A 17,551-nucleotide genomic window follows, 5' to 3' on the forward strand; every position below is an offset into this window, starting at 1 on the left:
CACATCAGTCTCCAAAAGAGCCCTTTCCCTCTTCTGTCCCCTAGAAGCTTGGATATTTTCTCTAACTGCTGCTAAAAAGGCCACAGAAGCGTGGCAGGCTGCCTACCCTCCTGACTGCTGAGGGCTGGGAGAGAATTGCCATGGCTGTGTCCTGCAGGACTCCCACCCTCCACAGCTGTCAGACTCCAGGTCCCCCAAGGCTCTGTCACCCCGTGTCAGGGGAGGGGCCCAGAGAAGGGGACACTCAGAACCAAACACTTTCACCTTCACAGCTGTCATGCAAACAGTGAGTGATTTTAACTGGCCATCACCCCCAAATGGAAACCTGGTGCCTTATGCCAAACACAGAAACAGCTGTGTTTGGGCCAGGATTCACACATCACTGCGGGGGTACCAGTTGTTGGTTTCTCAGGGTCTGGATTGCAGGCACTTGAGACAGCAGTCCATGTTCAGACTCAAGTGATTATTATTTCTTATCAGTAAAACAGTCTCTCTACTGTGAGTTCAGCAGCTTTTCATTAGAAGGCACAAAATGGCCAACAATCTCTTGTTAGGTCTTTTAAGGCTAAACTATCCAATTAAGAACTGACACCTGGATTATTTTCCTTTTTTACCCAATAACTGACCCAAAGAGCCCACAGTGCAGACTTTTCTGCCCAATTACAAAATGCCACCCAAATCCATGAAGAAGGAGAAAGAAGAAGCATGAAGAAGAAACCCAGGATGACACCCTGTGCTCTCAATCTTGCTTCCATCCACAACATGCTAAAAATCCCAAAACCCCAATTTCTCACCAAGCGATACACTTACACTACTCTCCATAATCTATTTCACAGTTTTGCGGATTCCAGTCTATCTTGAAGTCTAGGAAACTTTCTCCATGAATGAGGGTGAAAATCAGTGCTCCCCTGGGGGTCAGGGCACCCCAGAGCAGACAGAGAAATATTCCCAGTGCCCTGGGTTTCCCCAATCACCAGTGCCCCAAGCCTCCCACAGGTCCCCTGCTCAGCACCCAGAACTGTTCTCTCCCTTGGAGAGGGACACCCAGAACAGCCCCTGCCCACCTCCCAAACCAGAACTTGTAGGCTCTGCATAGCCACCAGCCTCCTGGAGCCAAGGCACACGTGCTCAGTCCAGCCTTGAGTGTTCTGGAATATTTTTCTCACTATTTCTAACATCAATGATGTGATCACACATTTATCTCCATAGCTGGCACCTCAGCTTAGGGCAATCTTTTTTAACATGTCTTGTCAAGACACGGTAACATAAGCATTACCTCTGAATTATAGCAAATCTAAAACTTGTGCTGTGCCCTTCCTATCTTTAGTGCCTCTATGCAATAAGTCACTCTGCCAGTTCAATTAATCGATAAGGAGAGCTCTGATTGCAAGGTACAAATATATACCCTATAAACAGCTGGGGGAACACCAGTGCACAAAGACCCACTGCCACACAGGGGCCTGGAACACCATCTTCCATCCCATTCCCATCCAGGAACTGCCCAAATACCCGTGTTTGGGTTGCATGGCTGCCGCTCTCAGGAAAAAAACAAAACACACAGGAGTGCAGACTAATCCAGAAAGCTATTGTTCATCCACTGATCAACCCCTGTAAGTGTAAAGACATTTAAACTGAAAAACAAAATAAATAGGCGAGAAATGGTGCAGGGAGAAAGAGGAGTGATGAGCTTTTCTGTGATGCGGCCACCTGCTGACCTGCTTTAATTTCAACTTTTTCAAGCTTCAAAACTGAAAAAGATGAACTAACAAACATCACAAATGCTGCAACCAAGCTCTGCAAGTCTTGGAGACAGCAAGAAAGAATATGTAGTGATTTCACTTCTGAAGAGAATTAATTTATTTCAGTAAAATTCCTGGGCTGGTGCCTGGGAGAGGAGAGCACGCTGTCCCCTGCCCTCCAGCAGCAACTCCAGGTTGTGGAGGGGCTCATCCCACACAGATGAATCCCTCAGTTTGCCCAGAGGCTGCAGCCACACTGAGCAGGCTCAGCAGTGGGCTGGCACTGCCATGGTGGGCCAGCACCAGCTCCACTGACATAGGAAGGTGGAGAATTCAATCCCTGGAATACTTCCCTTCATCTCTGCACCCCACGAGTGCTGCATGGCACCAATGGTCCACCCAAAGATGTTGTAGATGTGGAAGCAGTGGAGGGAGCAACTAAAATAAGAAAGCCAAACCCAATCACAATGAGAGTCCCAGTGCAGCTGTAAGCAGGAATAAAAGTTCTGAGGAACCACAAATCCACAGCTACAGCAGGAGTGAGACCAGGGCACTGGCATCATTCTGTCCTTCCGCTCTCAGTAAACTGGAGACATTGCTGTCACTGAAGCCACCTGAATATTTACACTTCTTTACTAACACTCAAAAAGAAATGCAGATTTTCTTCCTGGAGTGTCCTTTGCTCAAAAGTAGTGAACAACAACAGGCACCCCAAAAAGAAGTGAACAACAACAGGCACCCCAACAAAACTGTCCTGCCACCACTAAGCAGCAGGGCTGCCCATGGCTCTGAAGTTTCTTTTCATGCATATATCTGGAATTAAAGAATTTTGGTGTTAGTACTTTCCCAAGAGGATTAAAAACTATGCCAAGAACTAAAGTACTTAAATAATTGCAGTCCATAAACCAGAAAATTGTTCATCCTGTCTCTAAACCAGCAAGTACAAAAAGCTACACTTAAGTATCTATTTAATTCAGGAAGAAAATCAGACCTTTCCCAGCACAGTCCAGTCACCATGTGTGAAACACCTATTCTAATTAGCACTCCATTCAATCCAGAAATTTTTAAAAAATAAGCCCAGCAGGCAACACAGAACACTGCAATCTGTTAGTACAGAATATTTCAGAGTACTTCTCAAACCTTAAACATCACAAACAATACTAATTGATTACTTCTTATATTGCTCCAGAAAAAAATGAATGCTAGAATGTGCCTCCTCCTGAGTGACTCCTGTCTCCAATATCCCTGCTACAGCCCAGTTTTCCAGGTTGGTTTCTGGTAGACATGCACCCCAGTGTCCCCATGCCATGGGCAGCTGCAGGAGGTCACAAAGCCTTTTGGAGGCACCTTCCCATCTGACTTGCACAGCAGCACCAGAGCATCCCCCTGCACCCAGGAGCACACCCTGTGTGACACCCAGCTGAGAAGGGGTCCCAGCTCTGGCTGTGGAGCTGCAAAAAGAGCTCTGCATCTTTGGCACGTGGCACTAAGTCCTGCATTGTGACACCTCCCAACAGCCAGCACCCAGCACCACAAGCCTACAAATGAGCCTCATGTCAAGGGCAAAAGCTCTTTCCCTAACACCACAGTTTGTTCTGAGGGTCTGTTTTGGGGTGTACAAGCCCCTTAACCTGGCTGTTTATTCCTTTGCCATACTAATTTAGAGTGAGGCACTCTCCCTGAAAGAGGGCAGCTCCAGCAATGCTTCTGTCCTGACTTCACATCTCAACCCAAGATAAGCTTTACATCTGATAAAACTGAAAGATCACAGCCTCAGGCTCTAGTCATGAAGCAGCTCTGGAGGATCAGCAACCTCACTCCCTGTGGGAACACGCCTCGAGCAGCCTCTGCCCAATTCCCTGCTCTCATCTCTCATCCTGCCCTTTTTATACTGAGCATTTTTCACACTGGCATACAAATTGCAAGTGCAGCCCAAATTGATCCCCTCCATACCTTCAGTCCCCTGAGCTTAACAAGTAGGTTTCTACCTCATTGTTTTATAGGTCCATTATGTTCTTTGATTAGCAGCTCTGTCCCAGACTCAATGGCTTTGGAATAAATTCAGAACACTTGATAGCTAGTGGTTTTGAAACTGATTGTTACATTATTTTGCAAATTATATAGAAGTTACTCATATTTCAGTCCCACTGGTAAGCCCCAGCATCCTTGGTCTTTACCAGCTGCAGTGAGCACCCCAGCAATGGGAGAGGAGGTGACAGGGTCACTGGAGGTGATGCCACCAGAGCTCTCCACTCTGTCAGACCTTCCCCCTCAGGTGTCCCTGCTCTGATGTGCAGAGCCTGGCAACTCCCTTTGCCTATGCAGCTGATGAAGTCCAAATGGAATAAATGATGGACCAACACAATGACAAATTCCCCCTAATTTCCCAGTTAATTTCAGGCATTTCCCTCACAGCAGGAGGACACAGTAATCAATGTGTACAGCAGCTCTGCCACCATCAGCCCAAGGCTGGCCTGGAGCAAACTGCCCTGCAGAATCAGATGCTGATTTTCCCCATCCAGGTCTGGAGTGCCTCCTGGTGACCCAGCCAGCACAGAAAAGGGATTGGGGACCACTGGTCCAGGACTGGCCATGTAAACATTGCAGGCTCAGGCGGAACAAATGGGCCCCAGAGTCAAAGCAGGGTCCTGTGAGCTGTCACTGTGCAACAGCAACAATTACTCACATCAAGATGCCAAGCCCAGGTAACCTCAGCCAGCACAGCCTGAGGGACAGTAAGGAACTGTTACATATTTTTTCATAAAAGACCATATTGAAGTCATAGGTTAAAAAACACAAAGGCAGTGGTAGCATGGTGAAATACAAAGTATGAATTGACCCATTCATTTAATAGCATCTCTTACTCCATTTTCTTGCCTTTGCATGTCAAAAAGCTGTCCACAGCCTGCTTTTATTGGACACAGGAGTGGCAGGAGCTTGTGGTATTTTCTGGGGTCCCCTGTCATTGGGAGAGATAAAGCTGACTCCATGTTCTTAGAAGGCTTATATTATATTATATTATATTATATTATATTATATTATATTATATTATATTATATTATATTATATTATATTATATTATATTATATTATATTATATTATATTATATTATATTATATTATATTATATTATTTAAATATATTATATTAATTATATTATATATTAAAGAATGCTATACTAAAACTATACTAAAGAATAGAGAAAAGATACAAAAGGCTTAACAAGATACTAATGAAAAACTCGTGACTCTCGCCAGAGCCTCAACACAGCTGGCTGTGGTTGGTCATTAAGTTAAAACAATTCACATGAAACCAATCAAACAATGACCAGTTGGTAAACAATCTCCAAACCACATTCCAAAGCAGCAAAACACAGGAGAAGCAAATCAGATAATTTTTGTTTTCATTTTTCTCTGGGGCTGCTCATCTTCCCAGGAGAAGAATCCTGGGCAAAGAGATTGTTCAGAGAATATGGCAGTGACAGGAGCTGCCCTGGGGGAAAGGGGGATGAAGTCAGCCCAAGTGGGATGGTGCTGCCCTTGCTCAGTGCCCTGGAGCACCGTGCACCTGCACAGACACGTGTCCAGAGCAGAGGGAGCTGGGCAGATCTACCAGGGCTGACCCTTGCTGGCAGCCCCAGTGCTGGGAGAGGGCAGCTCAGACCTGTGATCTCTGGGGCCACTCCAGCCCACAGCAGGCTGGCTGCCCGTGGGAGCGTGCCCCCTGGCATGCAGGGAATGCCAGCCACGCAGGCATGGCCCTGCTAAAGCTCTTCTGCTCTGTATAGAGTTATTTATAGGCAAGAGAAAATAGCCTCTCCAACCCAGTGCTGATCTTCTGAACTTTAGCAAAATGCATTAGGAAAAAATGCAAGCAGTGTATTTTTCACTAAGGTCTTTCAGTAGAAAGGTCATTCAGCAGCATAATAAAAACGAAAATACTTTAAAAGAAAACAATTTTATCTTCTAAATCATAAATAATATGCATAGTTGCAGAATTCTTATTATTGGCTAATATTGCATCATTTAAAAATATTTTAAATTACCATGCATGTGACCTTAGGGAACTACAAGATATTTTACGGTGTCTGATGGAATCAGGGCATGAAAACAGAGAATAAAATGGACACAGGAGAAACTGCCAAGTCATAAGAACTTAAATCACAGCAACACAGTTAGACTGACCTACAGCTTGAGTAACGCAATCAATATAACCCATAAAAAGTAAAGAAAGCTAGAACTACATAAACTTACAAAAGTAGGATGAGAAAATCAATTAATTTTAAAAACAGTCAAATTTGAGTCTTTGGCAGAGAGGAAATAGCCTCCCCAGGCTGAGAGGCTGGACAAGAGGTCTGGTGAGCTTAACACCAACCAGTCATCCTCCCAAGAATAAACCTTCCCTGCGAGTTTATTATGCAATTTCTTTTAAATTAGTTTTCCCCTTTGAAACAAACTTTTTAGGGTTTTCCTATTACTTCTAGCATGACCAATGTTTTGCAGTATGTCACTGTCAAAAACTCAAAGGACATGTAGCCTTATCAATGCTAGGAATTGGTTGTCAATGGATCAGACTATGTTGTATAGCAAGGAGCTGTGTAAGCACAGACATCCCAAATGATGTGCTAAGGAACAGGATGACACCAGGATCCCAAGGTGACAAACACAAAGCACACATCACCAGTCAGTGTTCCCAGGAGCTGCAAAGAACCTCTTTTAAGGCACAGCTAAAAACATAATGTGAATAGCCTGCATAGGGTGACAGTGCAAAAAAGGCACCAAGGGGGTACAAAAGGCTGTTGTGAACCATTCAAGACCAGGAACAAGGGACAAGAGAAAAAATAATTGCTCCAGCACCATCTTCCTTGCTGCTCTTAACATGAGCAGCATTGCTGTGCACCTGTAGCAGTTCCTCCATCACCTCTGGCAGAGAAAGAGCTCTGCCCTTGTGCTTGCCATTGCCTCATTCTGCCACAGCAGCTCACGCAGCCACTTCTAGGGTGTTCCTTTTACCATGTGACTGGGCAGAGAAAACCAGGATTTTTAGAGCAATGTGTGTGTGTGTGTGTGTGTGTGTATGTGTGCAAACATGGTCTCTGCTCCAGCTTTACTCCTCCAAAGCTTCATGCTGCTGCCATGCTCTGAGGCACAACTGGTCACTATGGATTACAGGCAAGTCAGCAGCCCCTGTAAACAGTTATACAATATAGAGCAAATGAGGTAGAGAATATCCAGTAGCCCAATGGTCAAAAAGATGAATTTTAGTATCCCAAGTTCAGTTCCTGTTCCAGAGACTAATGGGATACAAATACAGAGCAGGATTAATCTCATCCAAGTTTAGATATCTACACTACCGTTCCTCATTCCAAGCTTTTTCCACAGGAGACCAATGGGCACTTTTAGAAAACTATTTGTCTGACATTTTAGGAATAAATTATTTATTCTGCAGAAGCATCAAAAAATTTCCACTGACTGGAAAAAATGTGCAGAGTCACTAGCTCCAAGTCAAGACCAACATCTACATTTCTGAAGACAGGATAGTTAAATCCCTACTAAAATATTCCCAGAAGCCTTTGAGACGTGTCCAGATCATTTTTCATGAAGGAGTTAAGCAGGTAAACCCTGAGGTTTCCCCAGAGTTATTTGTTATATTAATTGTGTGCAACATCTCCCCTCAGTCACCCACAGCTGGGGCAGAGGCTCAGTGCCACAGGCAGTCAGGAGGAAGCTGAGCTGCAGCTCTGCCACTGTGGGACAGCCTAGAGAATTGCTACCAGCACCAACAAGGAAGGTGAGCAAGCCCTCCTGAGAATTGGAGCCTTCCTACCCAGAGAGTCCTGCTGAGACCCAAACTCCCAGTGCCTGTTCTTGTCCTGCCTGCACTGCCTGCTGCAGCCCCAGAGCACACGTGCAGTGCTCAGAAAGTAACAAAAAAGTGAGTAACTGTGGGTGTCACAGGTTTATAAGAACAGATTTTTCACAGTGCATCTAACTAGCAGGTAATTACTAATGTGTTTGCCAGGGTGTCATGTTGGTAACTTACACTCTCTCTCCCCAAAGTTCACATTTGCATGGCAGATCCTGCGTCCTCTTCTGAGGAGCTGATACTGCTCCTCACTGTGATGGGCATGCAGTGCCTGGGGAGCACAGCTCAGGGTTTGGTGCAGAGCTGTTAGGGAGGTGTTTGTATCTAACACACCATGCACATGATTTCCCTCACAGTGCAGGTCCTGGGGGCTCATCACAGGTCCCTTCTTCCAGGTGCTTCTGCCTGGAACCTCTCAGTGCATCTGTCCCTGACCCACAGCCCGCCATCCCCACTACAATTCCTCACACTTATTTACCTTTCCTTCTTGCAAACCTCCCAAATAATTTTATTTTTGGGTCTGGTGGTTTTTTCTCCCATAAATTGTACCTATGGAGTTTTTTTCTCTTTTAAAAGTATTCCGGATATTTTCAAAATCCAAGCCTGGCTCTCTCAGAAATGGGACCAGGTCATCAAAGAATATGAAAGAAATCAATACCTGGGTTCTACCTTCTTCCTTTGGGGGCACAGAAGCAGAATTATTTTCTACTTTTTTGCACACCTGATAGGATTGGTGAAGAAGAGAAAATGAAATGAAACTTCCCTGCCTAGAGCGGGCACAGCAAAGAGAAGCTACACATGCATGGACAGACACACAGGTTCACAAAACCACACCCCAACAGTGGCACGAGCAACTCCTGCTCAGATTTTCACCAACAAAGCCTGTGTAGTTACATTCAGGCCTGACCTACTCTTGTACTGGGATTATTTTGGCTTTCTATCATGATACCTGAATTTTGTGTTGTTTTTCTTACAGTTGTCATGACCTTGTGGTTATGTGTTGATTATTCTACTCTCAAGGAAATAAAAGGTGACTCATATAAAAACAGTGAAGTGAATGTGTTTAGTGAGCACTGTCTGTACCATGCCTGAATCCCAAAATTCTCTTTGACTCCCTTGGCTTTCTGAAGAATGGTTGGGGGCTGGTATAGAAGCCCAGAAGATAAGGGGATGATGTGTATGTTTCAAATACCAGAAGCTGGATGGCTGTGGAGCCAAGCAAGGATTGCTGGCAATACCATGCTGTGGAAAAGAGCAAGATGTGTCTGGAGAAGGGGAGCATACTGAGCTAGGGCAGTACTTTTCTACAACAAACATCCTTTTTCTGCCTGCTGGAGAGAAGCACAACACAGTTCAGTGCAAGCATGAAATGAAGCTGAGAAGTAGGTATGGAACATAGGGGGGTATCAAGACCACCCAAGACCCATCAAGCCCTCTGACTCATATCCAGAAAGGTCTGAAAGAATGGACTCTGCATAATCACTAATTCACATGGAAAGAGAGGAAATGGTGATCAGGGGCAGGGAAAATTATCTACAGAAAGGTACCTCCACCAAGTCTGGGCATCCTTCCTTTTATTCTTTCTTTCTCTCTTTCATTCATCTCTTTCTTCCTCTCTTCTTTTTCATCTTACCTCTTTATCCAAAACCCACTGTCATGTGCTTATATAGCAGATCAGGGACTAACATACCAATTTCCATCCAAGTGTGTAGTTTAATAAAACTTCATGTTTTTTAGCCCCTCTGAGTTTTGTGATTCCTTTCAACCACGAGCATTTACAAATCTTGAGATCTCCCTCTGCCCTAAGGGTGGCACAGCACAGCTGTTTTCCAAGTGATTAGAGCTGTTATCCCCCTGTAGCACACAGGGACACTGGTAGAAAAGTAGGATATTATGGTCATGGTATGCATAGCTGAACTGTGTTTGTCCATTCCAGACTTAGCCCACCCAGGATTTTTCATATCATAAGAATAAGGAGACCACCAAGCAATGACTGGTTACAATCTACCTGCACACACTGACACTCCCTTGCTACTGAGTGACATGAAAGGTACAATGCAAGTTGAGGGAACTGATGGCAATTTTTTATTTCTTACTTAGGTGGTACATTAATCAGTTGTGTTTGTAGCATAGGGATTTTTAGAATGGGAATTCAAAAGCACTTTTTTTTTTCCCTAATCCCTTTTAATGACTACAGCACTTTTGTTTCCTTATAGTATTTCCTCTAAGGAAGCAAAAAGCCTTTGAATTAAACTAATGTTAGTTGTCTATTAGTGGATGGCACAAAGAGAGAGCAAAATTAAGTACTAACAATGTTCTGAAACTAGCATGACCTTAAATTACAGCAGGTTAATAAATCACTTCAAATGTAAATCTCTCTCTGCTCTCACCTTGAGATCTGAATACCTTTAATCAAGTTGCATAATAGAAATTTTGATGATCAAAGCCTGCAACTGCTGGTAGAGTGAGACTACAAGTTGGAGAGACAGCTGGAACTTCAAGTTTGTGCTGTTCAACAAAAAATTCTTTGGAAATTCAGTCTCTCAGGAACCTGTAAAACATAACAAGGTGTTGCAAAAGGTTTCAATATTTAACAAAAGCCATTGTAAATCTTTTGAAGCCCAGCATGGGACCTCAGGGGGACCAAGGAGATAGGAAGGGATCAAAGAGTTTTTGAGGCAAGTCACAAGACTGATGTTCACCAGCACAACTGTGGGATGAGTTGTGGCAGTCTGTGTCCCAGCAGGGCTCTCCAGTAATGCCCTTCCCCTGGGAGAAGGACAGCTGACACCACCAGAGCCTGGGAACCTGCACCTTGCAGCACAAGCACATGGGATGCAGAGTCAAGCCAAGACTCACAAACCTGAGAGAGCCAGGGGTAAATGTAGGGGTTCAGTCCTGCTAAGGAACTGGAGTGCAGCTGCAGCACCAGCATCTCAACACTGCTGACCTGCAGCAGCTCTTCATGGGAGTTGGGACAAAGGTCCAGTGTCACTTGTTCTGTGGTCTTCTTTAACATCAACACAAAATAAACCTGCCTGCATCTGAATTTTTTTAAATTACCTACATACCAAAATTCTACAAATATGAGCAGGCAGTGCTCCTAAGCCTTCAGTGTGAAAATCTGGGAGGAGGAAGACAAAAGGAAGACAGAAGAAAACTCAGAGTGGCATTAACCTCCTTGACATGCTTCCCTCTCTATGTTGTACCAGGCTGCTAAATTTGAAGTGTTCGTGATTTTCTGAGAATGTTCCTGTTCAAGCATTTGATCCCTGTGATCTTCCTACTGGGGTGCAAGGCAGCATTAGGCTGTGATGGTTTTCTTCCTATTTATCAATATTACTGCTCACAGTCACAAAAACAGCCTCATCTTAGAGACATAATTTATGTGGGTGTCTGTCCCTCCACACTTAGGAAACTTCTAAAAGGGAGAAATGAGAATAATTACAAGAGAATAATTACAAGAATAATAAGTTTTATAAAACTCTTAATCGTATAAATCAGACCAAACTCTCTGTGAAATAAAAATGAAAGCTTGGCTCCACTGGAATAAAACATAAACCTCTGATTTCAAGGTGGACAGGATTTCACATAAACCTAGAAGAGAAATGAGCGGTAATGCCTGGTTTATTTCAGTGCAGGGGAAACATCCCCAGCAGAGTACCAGGCTACTTGAGCTCTTCAAGCCTTTTACAAGGAACATAAAAGCCAGAGATCTGGTGCCAAATCCCCTGGCTGGCTCTCTCCAAAACGAGGAGTAATTCTTACACACCATGGAGGATTTCAGCACGTGCTTAAAAGCAAATACCTGGATTTGCCTCATCCAAAGTGAAGCAGTGCCTGCAGGTGTGCAGAGTGCTGCAGTGCCCTTCTATGCCTACGTACTCTGCAAAGCTGAGCTGGCCAGGAAACATGGGCAAACACAGTCCCAGGGCACTCCACCTCAGCTTAGGAGCATGAGTCACAGCAGCCATCTCAGATTATCAGTGTAACAACTGCTAGCTGGATTCTCTACAGTCCAAACCATCCCTTCACAGAGAAGCAAAGCCAGGCTTGCCAAGCTGCCCTTCCCTGCTGTTTTGTGCCCCAGAATAGGCAACATTAAAAACAGTTTGGCCATGGGGTTTTCTATCCAGCATTTTCTGTTTGGTATGTAAACCAAAGCCTATTAAATGCATGTATATGTGTACATATTCGTATGCAGTGCACATATTTCAGCCCATTCTTACAGAAGCCTGCACTAATAGATTGCATCCACCACAGGTCCTCGGGTTCCTTCTGTTTCTCAGCAGAGCACCTGGGAAGGCAGCTCAAGGGGAAAGGCTGCTGCTCTTTAAATGCTGCATCCCCCCTTCATGAAATGCTGGTCCCAGGAGGAGGCAGAGCCCAGCTTGCAGCAGAAGAGTAATTGCCTTCTGGGAGTGAGCTGCAGCACTCAGAGCATCTGTGCCTTCCAAATGCAGTTTTCAGTCCCCATCTGCAGGCAGGATGGAGCAGGGCAGCTCAGCACCCCAGCCAGGCTGGGGGCATTAGGCTGAGCTGGGCTGGGGGACACTGAGTTGAGCTGGGTAAACCAAGGCACTGCAGAGGAGGATGAAGAACTCAGATGACAGCCATTCTGTCCAAATCACAGCAGGGATCTGCCGATAAAATTTTGTCTACCCTTCTTCACCTAATCACCAGCCAGAGCTTTAAGGGTCTGCTCTGCAGAAGGGGCTGTAAAGGGGCAGCTGCTGTGCAGTGCTGGCAGGGTCAGGCTGGGGGAGGTACAGGAGTGCAATATGTACACACATGGTACATTTGGATGAGATGACAGAAAGGTGGGAACAGGCAGATACATCTATGTGCAGCTGGAGCAGAGCAGGTCCATGCCTGGCAGTGCCTCGTGCTTTGGGGAAGCACCAGGGATGCAGAGAAGAGCACCCAAACCCTGCAGAAATGGGGGGTGTGCATCCAGTGCTCAGGCTGGTGCCTTGCTCTGCTGACCCAAACAGCCCAAACCACAGGAGCTTCCCAAGCTAGGATTTCATGACAGCTGAAAGAAGAAAGATAACTACACTCTCAGACAGCAACACAGATCAATGACATGAGCAAAACCAATCAACTCCCAGATTTCCAGCTCAAGGAAATGGCTATACACAGGACAAATTTGGGGAGAGGGGTGTGTGCAGCTGAACTGAGAGCTCCACAGCACCTGCATGGTGGCTCACTCCTTCCTCAAACACCAACAACCACCAAACTCCTGCTTATTCCAAAGATTTTGTCTGCCTGATAAGTTGATGCCCAAACCTTAGGGCAGTAAAATCCTAAAGGCAAATTTTCCTTGGTCCTCACACTGGAAAGCAAAGATTAAGAGCAACATGTCGAGCTTCAGCCCAAGGCAACAGAAAAGAACAGCTTAATCAATATTTTCAGGTGAGATACTCTTCCCTTTAGCTGAGGAAGCAGGAGGAAGGTTTTTATTAAAGTCCACCTTCCAGCCCTTTCCCATTTTATGAGGTTTCACAATTGTCTAAGCACTCTCCTTCACCTGCTCACAAACAGGTTGCTAATACAGGCAATGTAACTCTAATTTGTCAAGAGTGATTTAAAATCCCATCAACATCAGAAAACTGTAAAAGCTAATATTAACCCCTAAGTCCAGCAAGTCAAGAACTGCATTTCCACTAGTTTCTAATGAAAATTACTCTGTAGTAAGTTTGTCTTCATTTTCTGTTGTGACACAGTCCTCTAATTAATACATTTTTACAACCAAAAGAATGAGTTTTCTATATTATACCTGTCTAATAATATATCTTCCAAGAAAAATTAGATTAATCATTATTTTAAAGCTCTGGCTTTATGGGGTTTTTATTTCATTTATGAGATCTGCACGGATAAATAAAAAAAAAAAAACACCATTTCCATCACCCTCCCAGAATGGGATTAATTTACCATAAGGAAAATGGATGGGAGCATCAGAAGTGCTCACTCCAAATATGCTCACAGTGACTAATACCATGAATATGAAAAACTATCTTAACTGATATCTAGATTGCAGATAGATCTTGGCAGAAAGGAAGACAGAGGAAATGAATGTAATCACTGCAAAATATGTAAAAATGACAGAGAGAGGAAAGTCTAGACAATGTGAGATGATTGCCACACTCTCCAGCTTGGAATGCAAAGCCTGTCTTCTGATTGTTCTGAGGTTTAAACTGCCGAACAAACACTGCTCTTCAAACCCATATGGGCAAGCAATTTGCCATATGTTTTAGAACATGGCACAAGTACCCAGAGATGCACCACTGCTAATGCTGCAAATAGAAAAAGGCAGAAATGCCATCCCTGTCACTCTGAGACATTAACAAGGGAGTGGAGTGCTCCAGGCTTGTTTTTTTTTATTAAATACCAACCCTCTACATGGTAACTTCTCCTTCTCCATGCTCATACCCAGGTGAGCTTGCCCTGGCTCCCAGAGCCCTGGCAGCAAAGAATTGATCTGGGGCTCTGTGTTGATGGTAAATTGCCAGCAGTGTGTGCAGACAGCAGGAAGGGGCAGCTGTATCCTGGGGTATATCAATAATACTTGATGCACAGTATTCCTGGCCACTCAAGGGAGGTGATTGTCCTGCTGCACACTGCCCTGCTATGCACTCTGTGCAGTTTTGGGCACCTCACTTTGAGGAGGATGTAGAGCTATTAGAGAGCATCCATGTGGATGCCATGGGTCAGGGAGAGAGAAACAGCAAGTGTTTCTCATAGCAGCTTGTGAGAAATTTTAGGGAGCTGGGAAGATGTGATAACAATTTACAGGTGCTGTTTTACTACCTTGTTTTTCTGTTCCTCTCAAGGACAGTGTGTGAGAAAGATGTTTCTGTTAGTTAGCCAATAGAACAGAATCTATTGTACCACTCTGTTCTTTGAATAAATCCTTCTTTGCCTTTTCTACGATCCTGCCTCTCGCCTGTTCCTGCCCTGACCTCGGCACAGGAGTGACACATCCAGAGGAGAGTGATTAAGGTGGTGAAATCTCTTGAGGACAAAATTCATAAGGAGTGGCTGAAATCACTTGGCTGGTTCAGTCTAGAGAAGGGAAGGCTGATGGGTGATATCATGGCAGCCTAAAACTTCTTCAAGGGGGGAGAAAAGAGGTGCTGATCTCCTTTCTCTGGTATCCAGTGGCATGACAATGGAACAAAGCTGCATCAGGGGAAGTTTAGACCAGGTTTTCCCAGAGAGGTTGGTCATCACTGAACAGGCTCCTGGAGCAAGCAGTGATGGCACCAACACCATAGGAGTTCAAAGAGCACCTGAATGATGTTCTTAGTCATATGGTTTAGTTTTAAGTTGCCCTGAAAGAAGCAGGGAATTGGACTTGGTGATCCTTATGTGGTCCCTTCCAAATTGAAATGTTCTTAGATTCCAAACCATCCAGGTCCAGCAGTGCATCCACCTAAATCTTATATGGAGAAAAGATCCACGGACAACTGTCTCCATGTCCTTCCCCCTCTGAAGCATGGGAAGAAATCCTGAGCACAAGGACTCAAAAGGAACCACAGGTGCCCCACTCAGCTTGATATCTTCCCTCTCCTATCCCTCAGCCTCCCTACACCATGAAGAGGTTACATGGGCAAAACTGTTATTTTGTGAAACCTTACTCCCAAATTCTATCATTAATTTAAACATCAACATTCCATGCACTCAGCCTTAAACTAATGAGGCAATGCCTTCTTTCTGTAGGAAAATGTGTTCTCCACAAACCCCAGCTGGTGATTCTGGGTCTTCTCCTAAGTGTTTCTTCTACCCCCATGCACACACTGTCTCTTTCTGAGACAAATGTCTCAGTGATCCATTTGTTTGCTCCTACCAGCCACATCACACATGAACAGAACACCACTCCATCATAAAACCAACATCTCCTGCAAATATTAAAAGAAACTGTCAGCTAATGATGACTCATTAATAGGAAATCATCCAAAATTTCCAAATATATTGAAAAAATCTCTTATTATTGAATGGAGCATCTGAACAGCCTGTACAACCTCATATACTTACCAGGGTCACATGCTGCTGGTACACCATTCACCTGAACTGTTGTCAAACATCAGGGCAGGCTGTGGACACTTGCACATAGGATATCTCTGGTCTTTTGAGCCTGATTATATTGATGCTGGTTATAACTATTTACAGATCATAGTTTTAGGACACTAACAGTATTTGCTTGTAGTCAGTCAGTAACTTGCTCCTGCTTAACTCTGAAATCCTAAGCCAAAAAGGTAGGACTTCAATTTACCTTCAAATAAAAATTTGCAACCTGATTTCAATAGTATGATTTCTTCCCTCTGCCATACCAATTAAAAACCAGATAATCCTGCTGCTGGTATTAAATAAAGTGCATTAGTAAGCACAAGAATAATAAAAATAGGAATATTCTTAGAAGAATAAAAACAAGAAATGGTACTCACAGCTGATAATTCTGTGGCTGCCCCAGTCAGAGGAACATGCTGTCAGGGCTGATCCTCACAACTCTGTCCCAAAGGCTCTGGAAATGTTTTCTTAAATAATAACTGCATTTAAGAAAGAGTATTGAAGGGAATTAATAGTCCTGCTGTCTTTTTTGTTGGGTTTTGTCTTTTGGTTTTGTGTTCTGATACTATGAAAGCCTTTGCATTTTTAGAATGCAGAACTTCATATGCAAGGAAATCTTGGCTGAAATAGACAATTTGTACCCGATGCCCCTTGTGAAGAGAGAGCCTCCATTCTCTTTGTAGCTGTCTCTTAAGCACTGTAATACCATGATGAGGCACTCCTGAACCTTCTCTGCTCCAGGGAGGAGACCTAACAGCTTTAGTCTTTCCTCACAGGGCAGGTGTAGATGGTGGCTTGATCCAGCCTGTCTGCATCTCCATTTAAGATCATTAGATGTTCTCCAGTGTTTGATACCACAACCACTACTCAAGCCACCTAATATGCATGATTTTCTTGTACTGCAGTTACAACTGTAAGTTTTATAGAGCTGGGCTGGTGCCTTGATGAGTTGAAGTCACAGCTGCTCTTAGAAGGAGGTGATTCAAAGGCTGAGATCTGGAGAAAAGAGAATTGGTGTTCTCAGTACATTCCGGACCTGTGAGCTCCAGGTATAACACTGACAATATCTGTATTATCAGTAGTAACTTCAACAAGGCACCAACCTAACCTTCAATGAGACCCCCACTTATCTTCATGGGTTTGTTTGAATATTACTTTTAAACATTAATAAATCTGTTTTGCATTTTATTTCAAATGGCCCAGTTGAGAGAATTAGAAAGAAACAAAATATAAAGGCAGTGGCAAAAGCTGCTCCACTAGTCCCAGCAGTGCATTCCTTGGCTGTGCATTATTAAGCCAACACAAAGAACATTTCCAGGAATACCATTATGCTGCTGCATAGAGAAAAATGCTTCTGATTAGCATGTACTCGATATGCTTGGAAAATTAGTTCTCCTTCAGAGAATTCCAGCAACAAGTGAAACATCTGTTGTTTCCTCCAAGTTATAACAATTATTTTACAATTACTCCTTTGCAGACTTTGAATTCCTAATTTTTCATTTTTATGGAGAAAGCCAGGATTTGTGGTGCAATTGGAATTCACAATGTGCACATGTGTGTGGGAAAGAAGAATAGGAAATAATGGCAGTCCCTAACTGCAGCGTTATGTCACCCCAAGGCTAAAATTGTTGGCCATCTACATTATTTGCATTCACTGTATTAATTCCCCTCTATACACAATGGGAATTAATCCCATTTCAATAAATTCAATGGCTCCTATTTATTCCAAGGTTGATGGCAGTGATCCCTATTGTTTGTAGCCACACAATATGCTTTCTGCAGCCAAAAATCCAGCTTCCACTGCCTTCCAGCAGCACATTGCTTGTGCAGCTGTGGCAGCACCAGCGCTCGGGGTATAAACAACACTGAAATAAATGG

The sequence above is a fragment of the Serinus canaria genome, chromosome 1A (assembly GCF_022539315.1).
Source record: "Serinus canaria isolate serCan28SL12 chromosome 1A, serCan2020, whole genome shotgun sequence".
NCBI classification, from domain to species: domain Eukaryota; kingdom Metazoa; phylum Chordata; class Aves; order Passeriformes; family Fringillidae; genus Serinus; species Serinus canaria.